Below are 22,459 nucleotides of genomic sequence, written 5' to 3' on the forward strand. Positions count from 1 at the left end.
ATGAGATGCCCCCATCCATTTGGGGTGGGGGGAGAGGCCACTGCAAATATTGGCAGATCCAGCCCCCCAGCCTGGGGCAGTACGTTTTGCCTCACCCATCCCCCCTCCCCCAAACAACACAGGTCCTACCATCCTGTGTTCCCACAGGTGTCCCAACGAAAACGGTATCTCAATTGTGTGGGTGCACCTACCTGGGCGCAAAGGGGAAACGCTAACCCACTGGTAACCCCAAGCCTTTCGGCAGAGCAGATTTTGCTCATGTGGACAACATACAGATTTGGGCCTATGGTGTCGAAGCCACCAAGGAAAACCGGGAACCTCGTGCATTTCCAAAAAGAGGACACCCGTGGGAATCCAGAGGTCTGACTTGCGCAAATCGCCCCAGTATTTATTACCCACCATCCCCGGCAAAGTCCGAAACGTTACAACCGCCTACATTTGGGGAAAAAAGGGGCCAAATTTGGCCAAGATATCTTATGTAAGAAAAAAGTTACAAGGGGTTGAATGGCGACATACCGAAATCACCAAAAAAGGGCTTGGCAGAAATACCCATGGCAGTTAAGGGGTTAAGACGGTAAAGCCCCAGAAGATATATATTGTAAGGTAGCTCAGTGAGTTAATGCTCCAAAAGCAGATTGTGCACAGGAATATGTAACACCTGTGTTCAGCACCTGTCTTAATCTTCCAGTGGGATAATATGCGGAGTGAATGCATTCAGCTTCCGATGCAACACAGCATTTTCCAGGTCAATTGGTTCAGAAAAAGTGGTGGAAAACACTATTACTATTGCTTTTTCTAATTGGCCGGATTTTCGTTCATTTTCTGGGTGGAGTTCGGGAGCCGAGTGGACACACCAGGACCCCCTGTATTTTCGGCTCCACCAGACAAATGCGGCCTTACTGCCAGCATGGATTCTCATGCTGGAAATAATGAAAGTGATTCCTCTGGGATCTCCTTGGAAATTAAACCTGGTAAAAGCGGGCAGAGTCCAGAGGAAGCCATTGTCAATTCCACCAGCAATCGCTAATTGCGCGAGGTATTTACACTCTTCCAGAGTGGAAAAACAATGTGATTTCACCTGCCTTTTATACTAAAATCTTCCATTTTGTGGCGGAAAAGTAAAAACTTGCACCAATGGAAGTGGTCCACTCCATGCAGTTTACTTTGCGCCTTGATGCTTGTGGGTTTTGAGTGATGCTACACATGTAATCAATAAATAAATACATTTAACATGACCCCAGATAAATGGCAATTCGTGATCAGAATGAGTGAGCATGGCATGTCGCTGGTAAGAGAGTGTCCTGTGCTTCTTGAGTGCGTTGGCAAATGCCCTTAATTGCCATCTCATATTAAACAGGTGCTTAAACCCATGAGTGTGGATTGCGCAATAAGTCGACAGAGGTATTTCAAATGGCCAATTTAGCTCTTTGGGTGACATTGTGAAAGTGGGAGAATGTTGCCCAGAATGTGCCACTTTCTCTGCGGAGTGAATTGTGCCCACCCCAAGGAAGAAGTGTGAAAAACCCACAAGGCCACCGTGCCCTGCTCTTTCTGTTTTTGTCTTCCCCACAGGGCAACAGATGCCGACTCAGACATGGGTAAGTCTCAGGTGGCAAGCATGTACCCTAGTTGATGTGACAAAGGATTCCAGACTTCCGAGGTTGATAACTGTTAGGGAGAATTCTCATTCTATGGCTAATTTCCCTCACCTAGTGAGTCCCCCAGCAGATTTGCTGGATTTCTGGAGTAAATGTTTTCCACTTGGTAAGAGTGTGAGCCTTTTTCCCACTTTTACATGTGTTTTGCCATGTGTATTTCTACTGTTTGTGTGATAGTGGGCTCTGGAGGACACCACTCCATGAGCCCCCCCTTTTGAGTGTGTTACACAGCACCTTCAGTGCAGTAACACCGGGTTGTCTTTGAGACTTCCCCCTGACTCCATTTTTCTGGGACTGACTACTTTCCCCCAGAAACAGGTAAAGTTGCCATTTACTTTATGTAGTCATTTAAAACTACAGATCCAGTACACCCCATCTTACATGGAGAACTGGAAAGGGTTAATCCTTAGCCCTTTTTATCTGTACCTCCTAGAGCATTGTTTTGCTCTTTTAACATTTAGACTTGGCTGGTGTCAGTGGTATCTACCCTAACTTTTCTACCGCGATTATACTATATAGACGTGGTATTGTTCCAGGCTATTATAGTAGCCTCGAACATAAACCCGCTTGACGAAATGCACTTTCTTTTGGCTCTGGTCAGGTTTATTCGCCCTTTCTTTTTGTTAAAGTACTTCTCGTGTTTTAATTTGCGCGGCAACCCAGGTTTGCCTTCTTTGTTCACTGTCTTTTGGCGGGCTTCTTCCAAGAAGCCCTCCTCTTGGCACCTGGGTGTCTAGGTGGGCTGAATGTGAGGGAGGGGTGTAGGGTATCCTTGGAAACCCAAGTCACACTTTGTTGTGATTGGCTGGGGTGGTTGTGTGGGCCAGACAACCCCCCTGCTGTGTGATTGACAGCCAGGCTGTGTGAACAGGGGATTTTCCCATAAAAGGCAGGTATCTTGGGCTGGAAGTCAGTCGCCACTGGAACTGCAAGGAACCGAAGAGAAGCGGAGAAGAAGACAGCTGCTGCAACTACCGAGTCCCAGTGAAGCCCTGCTGCAGTCCTGAGCTATCTACCCTTCAACGACAAGAGAAGATCCAGTCCGGAGTCTTCTTCCCTTGAGCCTGGTGGGATCAACCAGCACATCTTCCACAGGCAGAGGATCCTCTTATTGGTGGAAATCGCTGCACACTGCTGTAGTGGTCCAGATAGCCATCTGTAGAGCCCTCTCCTATTTTAAAGGAGCTCACCCTTTATTCACCGTCACTGCTGCTGGCCTCATCCCTGGGTAGTGCAGCTCACTACAGACGTCGTCCTTCTTGTCCCTACGACTGAAGCTCCAGGAACTGTGAGTCTGCAGGAAACTACTAGGAACAACTGCCGTGGCACCAGCTTCTTCAAAGAATAAGGTACTGTGTCCAGCTTCGAGGAATTAGCCCTTCTCCTCATCCAAGGCTTGCCCTTGTCTTCCTTCCCTCTTGACACTGGCGCAGGCCTATTGACTTTTATCTTTCTGTTAGCAAGTGTTCTCTGATTCTGTCTGCCTTGACAAGTATAGCCTATAATTTTTGTCCCCTACCCCCTTGTGTTAACTCAGGTGCTAAGTGTGTTTTAACTCCGGTAACATTTCTTCCCACGGGTACGCGTATCTTTTGTAAGACCGAACTGTCATTACTGTCAAAAAGTGATTGCATATGTATTCCCGGTAACGCCTTTTGTTTCATAACACCGGTCTGTCAAATCCTAAGGTACTTACCTTGAGTTGTTCTGCACAAGGAGAATTGGTTGTGTGTAGTGTATTTTACGTGTGGTTCTAATTTAATAGAAGTGAAGTGTTTTGCAAACAGATGTTCAAAAATAAATGTACTTTTACTTTTTAACCAAAAACCTTGAGTCAGTGTTTGCTTGAGTCACAGTAATGGTAGTCCTTCGTGTAATCTCTACTACTGCTCATTTGCTCTTGAGATAAGTCTGGCTGTTCCGGTACTGCTACCACTTTAACAGTGTAGTACAGGCATGTACCAAAGGTGAACTTGTATTGCCACTTGTAGACTTAATTGTGTGTAGTGGTCCCTAAGGACACTGCACAGGATTCTGCCTAACAATAACATCAGTAGCATTGAGTTACATGCCATCTGACAGGTATGTGTGATAAAGTTGCAAAGCAGAGCTGTTAGTGGGCTAAAGCAGGAGGCAATGTCTGCCCACCCTCAAAGGGTACGTACGATCAAAAGTAATAGGCCCCTCTGACCATGATGGCTGTAAGGGCCAGGCTCCAAACTAGGGCAAGAATGCCCTCCAATCATCCATACCCGCGAGTAGGGTACCCCTCATGCTCCAGGAACCCTGTTGAGCAACCTCTGTGCTTTCCAGGTGATACTAACATCATTTAAAGCCAGAAGTCTAAAAGGTAATCGCTTAATTGCAGCTGGAAATTAGCTCCTGGCGTGATCAAGATGTCTTAACCAAGTGTGACATCATCCCCTTCATTTATAAGCAATATGTGTGTTCTCGCGTTTCTTCATCCACTGAATTACTGTTAGAAATAAAGGCAAGAGTTGTGTCTCTTGTGTAGGCATTAGGAAGACAGTTGCTAGCCTCTGGCATAATATGCCCATGTTCTTCCAATATTGGCTAGCTGTTGCCCTCTTATGGCCAGGTAGAACCGTTATGGCAGTGACTGGCAAATGCCTTTCCCCGGCAGACAGTAAAGGGGAAATAAGAGGCCAATTCAAGGCACGGAACAAATGGCAGTTAAGACAGACTGTAGCTGCCATTGCTGTGTTAGGGAGAATATGTAGAGTGTTCAAGCAAGGAGATATGTATTAAGCAAGCAAGCAGTGAGACAAGGGAGAGGCAAAGAAAGGCCAGAGGGGCTTTTTGAATAGTGTAACAGGGCAGAGGACCCATGTTCTGCCGTCCTAGTAACATATGAGAGAATCAAATAGATCAGGATTTGCAGCAAATGTTAAACGAGAAAGGAATAGACCCCAGCTCTGCATTCAGAATAAAAAAGTCAAAGAAAGGCTAGGCTCTAAAGCCAGCATGAGATGGAATAAGAGGGACCAGACTCATCGTGAGAGGCTGGCCCGGCCCTCACAGGAGCGCTAGAGGGGCAGCCCACATAGCGGGCTGCCCCTCTGGCCAACCCCCTGGGTCCACATGCACCCCACCTACTAGGCATCCCCTGGGTCCGACGCATCCAGCCGCGGACCTGAGGAGTGCTTATAAGGGGGTGGGCTTGAGATCGCTCATCAGCTTTGTTCGCTGTACCCCCCACCCCCTGGAGGACAGTCAAAGCAGCAACATCACACACCTGGTCCCTCTACTCCAATAACAGGGCTTACTCAGAGGTACAAGCAAGATTTCCTCTTTCTTTGAAACCCCCATCCTTCCATTCCAAGAGACAGACAAGTCTCCTTGCTCCACACAAAAAAAGTACCAACTTGCAGTTGGTAGAAAAGGCTGCAATTCCTTTATTTGGCAGGAATTCACTTATATTTACCTGCCTCTTAACAAGCTAGCGTCCTAGCTGTTGCCCACTGGAAGTAATTGTTATTTCCTCTCTCTTACCATGAGCTCATAGTCAGATGACAAATCCAGAAATGCAACATATAAAGACATGTTCTTTGCTGCTGCATCCTTTAATTTTCTTCTGTTTTCTTTTCTTCTTTTTTCTTGTTTTATACAGTGATATTTGTAATTTAATACGTACTGCTATTTTAATTTTAATGTTGTGAAAAGTCGAGTTCTTTGACTTAAACACAATAAATAAAATAAATAAATAAAGCAAAGTCCCCAAGTTGTCCCTGTCCCCCCAGATTTTATGTGTCTCCTATGCCCCTGCTTTCAAAATTGACAAAAAAGTGATCTGGATCTTCCCCAGGACCATACTTCTGCAGAACTGAGGCAGGTACCTGTGAGTGACTTCTTAGATTAGTTGCATCGATTAGCTAAGCTTGTTGTACTTGCAAAGCTTGTTGGAATGCTTGGCAGTTGGCTTGTGCCTGTTGGCTCTGTAACTGGAGTGCTTGTTGCAGAAGATGTTGCCCCTCGCCCAAAGTCTTGATTAAGGCTTCCATGGTGTTCTGCCTTTACCCACAGCTGCCACCAATGTCAAAGTTTTTAGGTGGGAATAAAGGCGAACACTCTTATCAGGAGGTAAAACTGTAACTTTTATTCAACAAAACAGGGAATTCAACCATAGTAATAAGAAAGTGAAACTTCTCGGAGAATCTGGCATCGTCCCTTCCACCGGTACTTGGCCTCTTTCGTGAGCTGTGACCTGATCAGAACTGTTCCTGGTCTTAGACAGTCACTTTTCCCAAAGACTAGGATTGGCTCTCCCTGGGAATCCTTGGCCAATCGGCACGATTTTGACACTTAATCACTTCTTTCCTCTCTTCTAGTAACCATATTAGAATCGAGCTTGCAATTCCTTCAGTAGCTGGCAGATGTCCTCGCTCTTGGGCTGTGCTTCACAGCTTCGCCGGCAGAGGTCCTCGTACTGCATCTGTGGTATGGTCTCGGAGAGAGAACAGGTGATCGGGGCCAGCCGGTGTCTGGGAGGCCCCGCCACTTCAGCCGCTCCGATCCTCATCTCCGCTCAGGCCCCCAGCTGCGGCAGCACTATTAAAGGCTAGGAAGCCGGCGCATTCGTGCAGAGGCTTTTGTTCATCTTGAAAGTCGGCTCATACAATCGGATGCTTAAGTTTGTCTGGAAAGCCGGCTCATAAAATCAGTGGCTTTTGTTCGTAAGCCAATTACGTTGTCAGTTGTCAATACGGACACCTTTGTATTAACAGGAGGACGCCACTTCTTCACTTCTTCTGTTCTCTCGCCTCTGCTCACAACTCACTGCTCATAGACCCGGGACCACAGAAACTTGGAGCTCTCACAACATTTCCTTCCACTTGCAAATTTTTAACGTTTTCTTCGCATTAACTCTTACGCAGGCTACCTTCGCAGTAAGCCCACTCAAACGGATATCTTCCTCCTCCTCAGTCGTCACCTGGCAACCAAAAACAAGGAAACATAGCCAGTTTACAATAAGGGACCTTCAGCAGAAACTCTTCTCCTGTTTGTCAGACAATCTGTCCATCACATGCCCAGGGACCACCTCCTAACACTCATCCTTTAGGTCTTCCACTGCCTTGATACCCGGTAGTAGCAGACAGACCCATCTGGATTGTCTTCCTCGAATTAACCCCTTCACATAAGGTAATAGAGTTTTTAGGCTGGAGCAAGCCTACTCCTTCTTTTGAACAAGATGATATGATAGACATCTAGGATCCAATATTACCTTTCCACAATGCATTACAGAAAAGGGATCTCTGCAAATTGGGAGACACCAGATACTGTGGCTGCAGTAAATAAAAATGTTGGCAAAAAATACAGACCATCCTGCAGCAACCCAGAGCATCTAACTAAACACCCAGCACCTGAATGTTTGGTGGTTCAGGCTGCTACATCTACCAAGCAGTCAGGAAACCCATCCAGCCCTCCTGATAGGGATGTTATGAGAGTGGGTGCCTGAGCGAAAAAGGATTTTACGGCTGACAGTATGGCATTAAAATCAACAAATGTGACTTGTACTTTGTCAAGGTTTACGTTTACCCTGTGGGACTGCGTAGCTATGGTGGTTGACCATATGCCGGAAGGGGAGGGAAGAGACGGCTTCCTGGCAATCAAGGATGGTAAAGGAGGCAATGGGTGAATGTCTCCAGTCAGGTCTAGATACTGCAGTCCGCATTTGCAAATCCATGGCAGCTAGCATAGTGTTACACAGATTTGCATGGTTGAGGAAGTCCAGGTTTGCACCATGTGCAAGCTAGGCTACTCAACATGCCCTTTGACGGCTCAAGGCTGTTTGGCAGCAAGGCGGATGAGAGTTTGGAAAAGCTGCAGATCTCTAAAGCGGTAGCTAAATCCCTTAGCGCCACCATTAGGCAGCCTCAACAACCCTACTTTGGCTCATCTTCCTGGGGTGGTAGGTCCTTTTGATTCTATTCTTCAATTGGAAGAGGACAAGCCAGTCAAAGAGGTCACAGAAGATTCCCTTGTGGTGGACGAGGGAGAGGTGCTTAGCCAACCAAGCAGTGGCAGCTTTACCTTCGGCCGATGCTTCAGCCACCTCAAAACCACTCTGATGCCTTGACTCGCAAGACCCAGGTGGGAGGCAGGCTTACTCAGCATCTGACTGAATGGCGAAGCATTACTTCAGATGCTTGGGCACTGGAAACTGTAGCCCGAGGTTAATGCCTTCCTTTCCACATAAGGCCTCAGGATCATCCACCGGGGAACAACTTTCGAAATTCCGGAACCGCTCCATGTGCAGGAAATTTTGGCCCTGCTAGAGAAAGTTGCAATAGAACATGTACCTGTAGCGGAAAGGAACAATGGTTGGTATTCCCCATACTTTCTGATTTCCAAAAACGGACGGAGGATTGAGACCCATCTTGGAATCAAGAAACTTGAACAAGTTCCTCAGGAAGGACAAGTTCAAGATGGTTACCCTTTCTAAAATCCTTCAAGCTCTCCAACTCCAAGACTGGATGGTGTTGTTGGACCTTCAGGGTGATTACTTCCATGTGCCTATCCATCTCAAGCACAGAAAGTACCTGCGGTACGCGGTTGGCGGTTCTTATTATCAGTGAGTTCTGCCATTTGGGCTAACCTCTGCCCGAGGGTTTTCACTAAGTTGATGGTGTGGTGGCAGTGAGTCTCAGGAGAGGGGGGATTCATGTCTACCCCTACCTGGACGATTGGCTGATCAGGGCTTGTTCACCCGAGCAAGCCCGGGAATATCTCAGCACAACCAGCCACTCGCTTCACAGACTGAGCTTCTCCCTCAATTAAAAGAATCCCACATGATACCATCTCAAAGACTCCAATTCATTGGAACTGTCCTGGATGCTTCCTCAGGAAAAGCCTTGCCAACCGAGGTGAGAACTTGACACATTCTGCAGATGGTTACCAAATTCCAGAGTGCCCAGCATCTTCCTGCCTTTCATTTTCTGAGGTTGCTCGGTCTCATGGCATCCTGCATTTTCCTGGTGCCAGAGGCTCGCCTGAGAATGGGATCCCCCGCAATGGGCTCTCAGGACTCAATGGTCCCAGTTTTCAGGCAGAATGTCAGACCACCTGAAAGTTCTGAGCACAATCTCTCAGGACTTTCTGTGGTGGGCTTGCAAGGACAACATATTCAAGGAAGAATCTTTTTGGCAGCCATGGCCGGAGATAATGAGCGACGGACGCCTCACTCATGGGGTGGAGAGCCCACACCAACAATCTGACAATCAGCGGTTGTTGGTCTCCATCAGAGTCCAAACTACACATCAACCCTTTGGAGGTGAGGGCAGTCAGACTAGCTCTGAAGGCCTTTCTGCCCTCTGTACAGGGAAAGAATGCCCTTATAATGACAGACAACACAGCGGCCTTGTACTACCTCAACAAGAGAGGAGGTGTAGGGTCACTATAATTGTGTTATGTTACGTACATTTATTAAGCACACGTTCGCCAAAAGGCACCTTGGCGCTGGAAGCAGAATAACAGTATTACCTATAAAATTATAATAGAAAAGTTTTCAATGACCGACAGAAGATAATGTGGTCAACCGTCACCCAGAGAGAGAAAGGCAAAGAGTTCCAAGTCTTAGCGGCGGCCACTGAGAAGGCACGTCAACCCATGCGGGACAGCCTGATACCAAAATTTGTAGGGCGGACTGAGATTGAAGACAGCAGGCAGGTGCATAGCGCAGAAATTTAGTCTGTAAATATTCTGCCCCTAATCCATAGAATGAACGATGCACATGGACTTGAAGAGAATCCGTTTCTCAACAGAAAACCAATGGAGCTGTCTCAACAAAGGGGACATATGGGCTCCAAACGGAGAATGAAGAATGGATCTGGCTCTGGCATTCTGAAGAAGTTTAAGCCAATTAATAAGAAAACGAGGCTGAGCTAGGTAGAGTGGGCTGCAGTAATCAACTGCACTGAAAACAAGCACAGCCATCACATGAGCTTGACAATTAGCCGGAATAAACGTAAGAACTTTCCGCAGAATACGCAGCTTGAAGTGGCCGGTCTTGCAAACCGCTGCCAGCTGTTCACCCATGGAAAGGGAGGAAGTGAGTTTGACCCCCAAATTTCTCAGAGTGCGATGGTAGGGGGAAGGGGCCAAGAGAAGGAGGCCAAAAATCAGTGAACCAGAAAAGAAGAGAAGTGGTGCCAGTGACAAAAACCTCAGTCTTACTACCGTTTAACTTTACCTTTAACCAGTTGGTCACCATCCATGAGCCCAACTCATCCAGACACCCCCTAAACCGAGCTGCCGTATCAGATCTGGTAAGATCCAGGCGGACCAAAATGTGCGTGTCATCAGCATAGGAATAGTATCGGAACCCATGGGGCAAAATGAGACTCAAAATAAGCCTAATATAAATGTTGAATAATATGGGGGGAAAGAGCAGAGAGTCCATGCAGCTCTGGTTCTGGGCAATTCAAGAAGGAATCGCCCTGTCGGCAGTTCACCTAGCCAGAGAGGAGAAGACGGCGGCGGGCACTCTGAATAGGCAGAGCACAGTCTCCCACGAGTAGGAACTAGCTCAGGAAGTCTTTCAAGAGATCTTCACCCTTTAGGGAACCCCTCAAGTTGATCTGTTCACGACCAGTGTCAACCGGAAGTGCTAACTGTTTTGCTCCAGGGAATTTCCTCCAAGAGGAGTTCAAGGGAACGTGTTCATGGTGGACTGGGTGTTTCCACTCCTGTTCGCGTTTCCTCCAGTCCCCTTCATTCCTCGCATGCTCAGGAGGTGGAGAAAGTTCGGGAAATCCATTATCCTAATTGCTCTGGATTGAGCCAGGAGGACGTGGTACCCGACCTTCTGGACATGTCCATCTGCCTTCCAATGCGTCTTCCTCAAAGAGAGAATCTTCTCTCTCAAGAGGAAAGTCGAGTTCTCCATCCAGAGATTAAGACACTCCGCCTTCACACATGGTTTCTGAAAGGCTGAGATGTACGGATTGGGACCTTCCAGATGACGTAATGGGAGATCTTTCTTTCCTCCAGAAGGCCAGCAACAAAATCTTTGTACCGCTGCCGTTGGAACAAGTTCAGCAACTGGTTCAGGGATAAGAATGTGGACTATGGTGCTTTCCTTTTTGTTACATTTGGCAAATCTGGTGCTCCAGATTGGAACAATTAAAGGTTACCTGGCGGCGCTGTCTATTTTTGAGCGCTCGTCAGAAGAGGATTCATATTTTAAGATCCTTCTGATGGTTCAATTCCTAAAAGGCCTTACTAATGTTCTTCCACCAGTGCCATTCAATGTACCTGTATGGGATCTCAATCTGGTGTTTAGACTTTTAACAATCATTCCTTTTGAGCCCCTACGCCCATGCCGATTTAAGACTTTTGACATTAAAAACTGTTTTGCTTATTGCAATAATGTCACCCCTCAGGGTAAGCGAGTTGCAGGCCCTGTCCTGTAAGCCTCCTCATACAGTTTTCCATAAAGACATAGTTATTGTCAAGATGAAACCTTCTTTCTTACCGAAGGTAGTGTCTGACTTCCACTTGTCACAATAAATTACTTTACCAACTTTCTATCCACCTCCCCATCCAGGGAAGGAGGAGGAAAGATTACATAGATTGGACACAAAAAGGGCTCTCAGTTTTTACATATGCAGAATGCCTACATTTTGCCATTATGACCAAATATTAATTGGCTCTACTGGCCCCAAATTGGGTCTAGCTGTTAATAAACAAACCATATCCAGATGGATTATTCTGGCTGTTGGTGAATGTAGCTGTCATGATTCGCCGCTTCAGACCTTTCTGGACTATGTGGTCCATAAGTCATCGCAACATCCTTCCAAGCATATTTCCAACCTGGCCGACGCTAGTGCAAAGGTACCGCTCTAGTGTTTCAACGGACTTGCCAGTTCCTAGATAATAGACGTGCCCCCGCTGCTCCTCGCATCTCAACGCTACCTTTTCCAAACTTCCGGCAAGTGTGTGTCAAACATTTCCTCTTCCCCGTGCTATCTCCCTTGTTAGCGCTTATTACTCCTTCCAGGTAAATATTGGCTCCAACCGCGCTTCCCGCTTGTAAACCAGTCTTCCACCGCCTCCTAGGGGTCCATTCCCGGGCCATTGTGCACTCATACTCTACCTCTACGTGTTCCGGTTCCTTCCTGGTTTCCTCCTCCTGGGACTCCTTACCTGATCCTCCCTGGAGTTCTGAACGCCTGCATATCTACGAGACGGATACCTACCTGCACACTGGCGACAGAGGACACTCGCCCATGTTTGTACAAATCCCGAGTCATCCGGAAGAAAGAAAAACCTCCGACCAAGACTTCAAAGGATAAACGGGTGAGATTCGAGGCGAAGTGTACCAGCAGCTGGCAAGGACCTGCCGAAAGGCCTAAGAGCACATTCCACAAGGGGCATGGCAACCTCTGCTGCTCTTCAAAGCGGTGTCCAAATCAAAGACATTTGTTCAGCGGCCACTTGGTCGTCTATTCCTACTTTTTTGAGACATTACTGTCTGGACTCATCTTCCAGTCAGGGAGGACAATTTGCAAAAGCGACTGCATCCACCACTGGCATACCGTCTTGCTAAAATCTCATTGCTGAACGCGCCTTCTCAATCACACCTCCAAGCGGTCACGTTTTCCTTGTTGTCAGTTATCCCACGTACTTCACCCTCCACGAGTAGCATCGTACAAATTGAAATTCAGAACCACTGTACCCGTGATCACCTACCGCCGCATGTATTTGTAAACTGCACGGCAGCTGTACAAGCTACAGTCTACCTGAATCAAAAAAACTCACACGCACGCACTTCGATCTAAGTAGCGTACAGCCTACCGGCTCATCGCTAGTATTAACCTGCCATCGCTTAACTATTTCTGCCTGTATGTGCAAATTCGCATCTAGGTGGTCTGTGTATCCCTCTACTATCCTTTGTTTGCCATTTAGCTGTGTATCTCCCTATTAGCCATTGCTCACTATTTCTGCCTGTATGTGCAAATTTGCATCTAGGTGGTCTGTGCTCCTCTCTACTAGCCCTGTTTGCCATTTAGCTGAGGATCTCCCTATTAGCCGTTGCTCACTATTTCTGCCTGTATGTGCAATTTCGCATCTAGATGGTCTGTGCATCCCTCTATTAGCCTATATTTGCCATTTAGCTGCGCATTTCCTTTATTAGCCACTGTTTGCCTTTTCTGATGGTACCTGCAAAATTGTATCCAGATGGCCTGTACACTAGTAATTAACCACCGCTAATGTATTATTGCCCATAGCAAATAGCTAAGCTTTTGCCAGACTATAATATATACATTTGTCAGAACCTGCCATATCTGCCATATATCCTGCCTAGACTATCATGACACGACCAGCTCAGTCTAGCCATAATTCATAGTATCCTAGCTACTTAAACAAGTATACTATGTACCTGCCACTACTCTACACGGTTCTACTGAGAACCATCTTGAATGTGATCACCCTTCACATGCCAAACATGTCCCAACTACAGAACCAACTACCTCATGCTAATGCACCACTAACACCACACCAAGTACTTGCTACCATAATTACCACACCCCGTAGTCTCCAACAGCGGAACCTTAAACTCTACGCTAGACTCCCCAGAATCTACGATCCCCTAACCAACTCTCAGCCTTCTACATTCCACACCCGGTCCACTTCCAATATTCCACCCCACAAAGATAATCACAGCCAACATCCTCTACAACTTAATTGCAGTCTTTTAAGAGACTCCACCACTTCGCCTAATAGCCAACAAATTGCTCAGCCGCCGTTCAAACTTAGATTTCCTAGCTATTACTGAATCTTGGCTCCATCCCGAAGCAGGTCCAGCTATCATGTTAGCCATCCCAGATAACTATTCCTTTATACGACTGGATCGCACCACTTCTAGAGGTGGCGGCCTTGCTATAATTGTTAAAGATAACTTAACGTTAAGACTATCTGCACCAACTAACTTTAACTCCTGTGAAACTCTAACAGCCAAACTCACTATAGCCAACAACCAAACTATCACCATCTACCTGATCTACTGACCACCAGGGCCCCTAGGCTCCTTTGAGGAAGACCTCATGAACCTACTGTCGAATAACCTAAAAGATTCCACTCAATGCCTCATCCTAGGAGACTTCAACCTCGGATTTAATGACGCACGAGACACCAATGTCCTACAGATTAACAACGCCCTTGAGGAACTAGGTTTCTCCCAAAAGATTACGGAACCCACGCACATTAAAGGCAGGACCCTTGATTGGATTGCGGAACATAATTGCCCAACCACTATCACGTCCATACTGCCTCAACACTGGTCCGACCACCACTTAATACCGTTCTCCCTAGAAGCCACACCACCACCAAATAAAAGTATCGTAGCTCCCACTGCACCCACCAGAAATAAAAGAAACATAACTCCTGAAAATCTCATCCCCCTCATCCTACCTACCTTAAACTCCATCTCAGATCAGACTGACCCAGCCACTATGGTAGATATCTACAACGAAGCGATGCTGGCCTCTCTAGACGCCATTGCCCCGCTGAAAATCTGAAAAAGCAAACCCCGCCAACTACTAAATACGTGGTTCACGCCCCTCCTGAAAGACATCAGACAAAAGAAATGACTGAGTGAAAAAACCTGGAGATCAGACCCCTCAGACGTCAACAAAAACAATTTGAACACACTAGCCACCATCTACAAAAAAAGAGATCATCCTAGCTAAACAAACGTCCTATAACTCCCGAATCTCTCAGGCTAAATCTAACACCAAAGAATTGTTAGCTATCCTGAAACAAGTAGAATCCCCTATTCAAACACCCTTTTCATGCCTCAAAGAAGAGAACTGGTACTCTAGTATACAAGAAGCCCTGGCCAATAAGACTACAATGCTCCAGGCAAAGATTAACAACAAAAAAGTACCATCACTGCTCCCAAAACCGATACCAAAGATATCACCCCCTAAGACCGCCACAACCTTTCCACCTACCCCACAACTTACCCCAACGCCACATAGACCAGACACCCCCAGCTTCCACTTCCGCAAAGTCTTTATTAAAGTAGTTGAGAAAGTCATCCTCAACCTTAAACCTTTCAATTGTCAGGGTGACCTGTGCCCAGCCCGACTTATAGAAGACGCAGCCCGTGAACTCTCACCCTTCATCACTAAACTCATAAACGCCTCATTCTCAACTGGCACCATACCTAGCAACTTGAAACACTTGTGGGTCCTTCCCTTCCTTAAAAAACAAACCTTGGACCCAGCCATCCCAACCAATTATCGACCCATAACTACTGTGTACTTAAAATTTTGGATAAAGTAGCATACCTACAAACTCAGCATCATCTGGAACTTAACCAACTCCTTGGAGTTTGCCCGTCTGGCTTCAGACCGCAACATGGTACCGAGACTGCACTCCTAGACCTCAAGGCCCAAATTGACACACTTATGGACAAAGGCAAGACGTCACTCGTGTTACTCCTCGACCTGTCTGCTGCATTCATTCTGGTAGACCACTCAATACTCTGTGACCATCTGGTCACCGCAGCCCACTTCTCCCAAGAGGCAGTCGTTTGGATCCGGTGCTTCCTCAATAACAGGACTATGAGGGTTTTCTCTCCCCTAGCAGCTGCAAACCCTACTCCCATCACATGTGGCATACCCCAGGGTTCGTGTGTATCTCCCACTCTGTATAATATCTTCACAAAGCCCCTTTTCGATGGTCTAGGTATCACCTACACTAAGTACGCAGATGATACACAGATCCTCATCCCGTTGACGGGCAATTATGACAAGGATTTGGCCTTTGTGAACAGAGTTTACCTCATCATCCAGGCATGGATGGCCTCCCATGGACTATGCCTGAATGATGACAAAACAGAACTCCTTATCCTGGGCTCACCCTCTAATATTAAAAAAAACTTGTTCCCAATTATGCCTCCTTCATAATTGACACCAATAACATAACTGTGGCCAAAGTAGTCAAAACCCTTGGCTTCTACTTGGATTCCACGCTTACATTTGGCAAATAAGTAAACGCTATGGCCCCAGCCACCTCCTATACCTGCAAGTTAATCAGAGCAGCCAAACCCTTCCTTTCCCCCAATAATTGCGTCACCCTTGCTAGAGCACTACTTTTGTCTAAATTAGACTACTGTAATGCTCTATATATAGGCAGCAACAACTACATTACCTCCAAAATTCAGACCCTTCAAAACAATGCACTAAGAGCTGCCCTTGGTCTTCCGAAAAATGCCCATATATCAGACCTTAGGAGATCCATCAACTGGCGTTCCACTAAAGACATAATACTCCTCAAAACGGCATCTCTGACGCACAAATGCCTTAACCACGCAGCCCCCCAATACCTAATAGACAGATTCACCAGACAAACAGCTGCACGCCCCCTAAGAAAAGCCAACTCCAACCTCTTGACCTTAAGGGAAAATCTCCCCTACTTGTAATTCAGATCCAACCTCATTTGTTGGTTAAAGGAACATGACGTCTAACCACACCGCACCAGCCTCTCAGGGATCCACTGTATATATGCTCTGCCTTTTTTAGGCATTCCTCATACTAATTGTATATACCTTGTTTTTGTTTCCTTTTTTCCACGTTTGTGCCTGCATACAGCATTCTAACCGTGGCTGTACTGTATATATTATGCTGATTCTGTAACTCAAGCTGAACAACCCTCTTCATGCCTTCGCGCCCGAATACCCCTGGGTCTGGTGCGCTATATAAATGATAAAACAAACAGCCCTTCATGCGGTCCTTGATTAGAATAAAAATGTTTAAATTCGTACTTCCACCACCAAATGATTACTGCTTTGGGAGTGTTATCATAAGCTGAGGAATATGTGAGAGGACACAATCCGTTTGAAGAACAAGTTACTTACCGCTGGTAACGTTCTTTCGATTGGATGTTCCTCCCACTTATTCCTCATCGCCCCTCCCAGCCTACCCTGCCGTACAATTTACACGCTCTTACACTTTACGCTTTCTGTGAGCCAACAGTCTAAGGTACGCCTGGTAATTCCTCTTCAGGAGGAGGGGGAAAACAGAACTGAAGCCAATGGGCACTGCATGTGCTACGTATGCTGATGATGACGTCCACAGTCAAACGAAAGCCCGCGAGGCACATCGACTCGACGAGACGGCACACACCCACCCCCCTGTCGAAAAGAAATTCCGAAGCAGCTGAAGCTGGAAAGATAATGATCATAAGATGAGGAATATGTGGGAGGAATATCCAATCGAAAGAACGTTGCCAGGATTATGTAACTTGTTCTTCTGGGGTTGGATGCCTCAGGCTTCAAGGACATGCTTCAGCAAATAGCAGAATCCTGGCTCACCCAAGCACCTTTTCGCCAAGCAGAAATACTCAGAAAACCTAGTTCCAAACAGAGCAGCAATGTAAATGGACATTGAATAACAGACTTTTACCAGTTGCTGTGGACTGGACACTGGATGTGCAGGGGGATAGCTTTGGGATTGCCCAGGGGTTAGACATGACCGTATGGCATGCCAGGGAGACAGTCGTGGATACCAACTATCCACCTGAAGGAGGGGGAGCTTTCTTTATGAAGAAAGGCAAGTTGATATATCGAGTATGGCCGGACATGGGTGGAAGCCCCGACACCAACAATCGGTACCCCTAAAATTAAGTAGGTGGGTGAAGGACACCAAGGGATGGACAAAACACGGCACAAAATATTGCACTGGTTATATTGGACATGCATTTATGGGGAACTATCCCGCTTCCGTCCCTATCCCGCAGGACTGCAAGCTAAAGAATTGAGCCAGCATACCAAAAGCACCCATACAACCCAAGAACCCTTCCAACTAATCGAATGGACATTGTTGTTCCCTTCGACAACACCAGTAGCTGCAACACGTATTTACACATAGTGGACTATCTACACAATACAAAGAGGCCTTTCCCTTGCGAGGCATATCTGCCCAACAGATGTGTGTTGTACTTTCCCTTTATGGCCAGAGGCGGACTCCCCAAATTAATAGTCACAGACCACGACGCAAGCTTGTGACACAGTTTTTGAACCAGGTTTGTCGGATCCTTCACATTGACCACCTATGTCCAGCCGTCTATCATCCCCAAATGGATGGTCTGGTCAAACAATACTACCACAAACCATCAAGCAAATGGTCCTGAAAATAATGCAACCACAAGACCGAAATTGGGACTGATGAATCCCTCTGATATTATTGACCCTTCAAAACACCCCGCAGTCTTCTGCAGGCTTTTCCCAATTCAAGCTCTTCAGAAGAATTACCCATTCCGTTCTGGACATATTAGTAGAGGAATTGGAACAACACTCAGCAGAAGCAGCTCCTACCATATACAATCACAATCTGGCTGATCACCTCAGCAAGCTGCAGAGTATCATCCAAATAAATCTAAAACATGCACAACAGATGCAGGAAAGATGCTACAACAAAGGAACCCTGCTAAGGACGTTCCACTATGGGTGGCGTCCATTTTGCCACAATGGCTGACTGCACAATCCAACTGTGTGGTTTATTTGCACGCGGCACTGTGCTGCCCGCATCAGAGCATGGACGCGTCTGTATGAAAAACCCTTTGGGCTCCACAATAAGCAAGCACGAAATATTGTAAGGTGGCAGGGCAGCAGAAGCTTGGGCTCGTCGCCTATCATGTCCCTAACGGTGTAGACTTGCTCACTGACGGGGAGGATGTCCTCTCCTGTCAGTCAGTGTTGTACGTTGCAGAGAGGAGGGTCATCCGGTCCTCCTTGGCGATGCAGCGCATGTGGACAGTGCAAGCTATTGCAGTAAGTGTTTTTTATGTAATGCGTATGCATATATGTGGTATGTATGCTTGTATGTTGGTGTGTTTGCTTTAATGAAAGCATGCATGCAAGGAGCTGTTTGAATGAGGCGTGAATGCGCGGGAGAAAGTGTTGTGTGCATGTGTAATCCCCCACCCTTAAGCTTTGGGGCCTTGCTCAGGGGGCTGCTAAATGTATGGGTTGAGTCTGCTGGGGGCATGCCATTCCATTTTGCTTGAGCCTTGATGCACATTGTTGTGCATCAAGTGTAAAGCAAACCGTATACATATTAGTACGCGGCTAGACTGACCTACTTTGAATGTACGCCAGTCTAGCCACATAATAACACTTCACTTATCCTGTTTGCTTTAACCTGGCCAATCAAGCCACATAATAACACTTGACTTATTTTTCCTTTACCCTTGATGCCAAGTAAAAATGTCACATTAAGAAAGTATATGCAGACTGGCACTACTAGTGTCAGTCCGCATTAATGTGGCATGGCATTTTTTACTTGGCATCAAGGATAAAGCAAACTTAAGTGGTATTATGTGGATAACCTGGCTTATGTTGTCAGTAGGCGTTTACTTTCTTAGTGTGGCATGGAATTTGTTACTTTTTACTTGTCATCAAGAATAAAGCAAACATGGTGAGTGTTCTTACGTGGCTAGACTCACTTAAATTGGTTGCCACATATTCTTTGAGCTTCATGGCATTTTTGTACTTTGCATCATGAGTAAAAGCAAACGTGTGTGATTATGTGGTACACTGGCCTATCCTGGCAGGGCCAGTTTGGATATATTTTCTTTCTGTGGCAGGGCATTTTTTTACTGGCTGGGAGTCTTTATATGGTAATATTTACATATATTGGTGCACCCTGCATGGACATTTATGAGCACAGCTAGCAAATAGTTTTATATACTGGCATATGTTGTGAGAAAAAGCATCATGAAAATGCTTTGGATAATGGTCCAGTGCACTGTTGGTGACTTGCATCTATTGGGTTTTTTAACGTGCTACCATGCAAAACTGATTGAAAACTATGCAAATCAAAGGTGGGGCTGGGAGTCTCTCTACCAGCACGAACACAGCCCATTGACCTGTTCTTGGGTGGATGGCCCCTGGGAGAGACTGAACCAAGTCTTTATCTCACTGCCCAAGGCTGAAACAGGTGTATGTGGTTGCTGTTGGCACACTTGTTCAGAGGAGAATTGCCTAGCATTTCGTTGCTGGACTGCCCCTGGGCAGGACAAAGACTGATATGCAGGGATATTTTTCCTCTGTGAAAGGGACAGTGAGCTAAAGACTTGGTTGAGACTCTCCTGGGGTCCATCCACCCAAGCACAGGTCAATGGGCTGTGTTCGTGCCGGTAGATGGACTCCCAGAACCCCCTTTCTTTTGCATATTAAGTAACTTTGGGTCTCACCCTAAGTTACCAGGGGAATCCAGACATGGACAACTTGCTCACTGTTCTCAGAGAGGCACTGCTCCACCTCACTGATGATGTCCAACAAGGCTGAAACACGTGTATGGGGTTGCTGTTGGTACTCTTGTTCAGAGGAGAATTTCCTAGCATTTCGGTGCTGGACTGCACCTGAGCAGGACAAAGACTGGTATGCAGGGATATTTCTCCTGTGTGAAAGGAACATTGAGCTAAAGACTTGGTTGAGACTCTCCTGGGGGCCATCCACCCAAGCACAGGTCAATGGGCTGTGTTCGTGCTGGTAGATAGACTCCCAGAACCCCCTTTGTTTTGCTGATTGAAAACTATGTGGCTTTTTACCCAATTTGTCATAGAAAATGCTGTCAAATGCACCATTTTTATCAATTATTTTAAAGGTTTTCTCTGAGAACTTTCCCTAACTCTCCTTGTTTGGTTTAGGCTCCTTCGCTGGACTCAGTCGCTCCCGCTTATTAGGTGTCCAGTCAAAGGATCTAAAACAAAAGGATTGAATACAATAGGGTCGAGTCAAAAGGACGGAAAAAAAGGTCGAATGCTTTTTTTTAAATGTGTATATATTTTTTTTGGGTTTCCGTATAGGAAATAAAAAGTGGTTTTTACACCAAAAACAGGGGCTTGGGGAGGGGGGGACCCCTAAAAAAAGAAATAAAAAATAAAATTCTACCTTTTTGTTTTCGGTCCTTTTCACTCGACCCCATTGCATTTCGATCCTTTGTATTCGATCCTTTGACCTATAACCCGCTTATTAGGCTAATACATTTATGCCCCACCAGTTCAAAAATTCACCAGCTGCCACTGCCAGGTTAATTATGGTTCCAGTTTTCGACCTTCGAGAATAAACTGCGATCTACCTGGAGAGGGCTGTATGACATTGTGAAAGACATAGGACCAGTATAAACCAGTTTAAAAAATGGCATGAATCTTCCCCCACCTTCGCCCTCGTTTTCCAGAGAAACCTGCCCCTCCCGGAAATGCATCCTGACACCACGAAGGTCCCCTTAAAAGATCTCAACATCAAAAGGGCCTAGACACGGAGCAGGAGCTGAAGAATCTGCAACAGACCTTTAAGAGCACCTTCTTAGCTATGCCAGGACAAAACCACCCCATTTAAAGACAGCCAGGAAGCATTGTTTATTTACTACGATATAGGAGTCCCAAAGCTCGTACAGGCGAAATAAAGATGTAGATGCTGTGCTCTTCTTGGGGCTAATCAAACCATCCTCTAGTCGGCGTTGCTCCCCTATTGCAATGGTGCCAAAACCTGATGAGAGCATTCAGTTCTGCATGGACTTCAGATGACTCAACAACATCTCCTCTTTCAATGCCTATCCTACGCCTGGATAGTGGATCTTCTGAAACGTTGGGCAAAAACCGATTTATCACCACAGCTGACTTAACTAAAGGATATTGGCAGATCGCACTCCTCCTCGAGGACAAGGAGAAAACAGCCTTCGCTATCCACCTCCATGGTCCTGATGTTTGGCTTGCACAGAGTTCTGGCAACGTTTCAGCACCTAACGGACAAGGAACTACGAAACCATGGACAGTATGCTGCTGCATATCTAGATGACACCATCATCTACAGTAACGATTGGAAGACCCATACATCTACAAAATGTTTGAGAGGCCCTGACCTGATCATGATTCAAAATCAACTCGAAGAAAACCATAGTGGTTGGTCATCATACCAAATACTTGGGATGTGTGGGGGGCGGAAGGATCCAACTGCAAAAAGACAAGGGGGAGCTCATATATCATGCACCCATGCCGATAACGTCAAAAGAAATAGGGGGTTTCTTGGGATTCCTTGGGTATTACATGCAGTTTATCCCTAATTTTACCACCCTGGCGGCTCCTCTTACTGATCTGCTGAAAAAAGAATCCCCAGAGCCACCCGCAGACTGGATAGGGCCAGCAGTGCCTTTGAAGGAAGACAGTGTTGGACAATGAAGTAGTCATGCACTGCCCTTACTTCTCTACATACTGATGCATCTGGTGTAGGCTTGGGGGCCGTCCTCTTTCAAGTTCAAGGTGTCAGCAAACGCCTCATTCTCTTCATCAGCAGTAAACCGTTGCAGTACGAAGGTCATTACGCCATCATTGAAAAAATGGCGATCAAGTGGGCCATTGAGTCTTTGTTTTTATACTCTGGTGTCTCTTCACACTGGTCACCGACCATGCCCCTGGGTGTTGCTTTCACAACGTAAGGACAAAAACTCAAGGATTGTTCAATGGTTTCTGCCTATCCAGCCATTTTCCTACTCAACTACTCACATGCCTGGCCGAGCCATAGCTGAAGATGACTTTCTTTCCCAGTTTTTTTCCCTGAGCGATCGTCAGGGCTTGGGAGGGGGGATATGTGAGGAACAGGCCAAGCACCGGGTGGGGCTAAGCCCACAAACCCTGCAGCCCAAATACAAACCCAAACTAATGCGCAAATCAAGGCACGGCCAGCCTGACTCAGAGGGACCAAGCTTGCGACCTACACCGTGGCCACACCTATATCAACCCCAACGCCATACCTGGAAGAACGGGGGCACAAA

The sequence above is a fragment of the Ambystoma mexicanum genome, chromosome 1q, assembly GCF_040938575.1.
Source record: "Ambystoma mexicanum isolate Mex_15411 chromosome 1q, UKY_AmexF1_1, whole genome shotgun sequence".
Lineage (NCBI taxonomy): Eukaryota > Metazoa > Chordata > Amphibia > Caudata > Ambystomatidae > Ambystoma > Ambystoma mexicanum.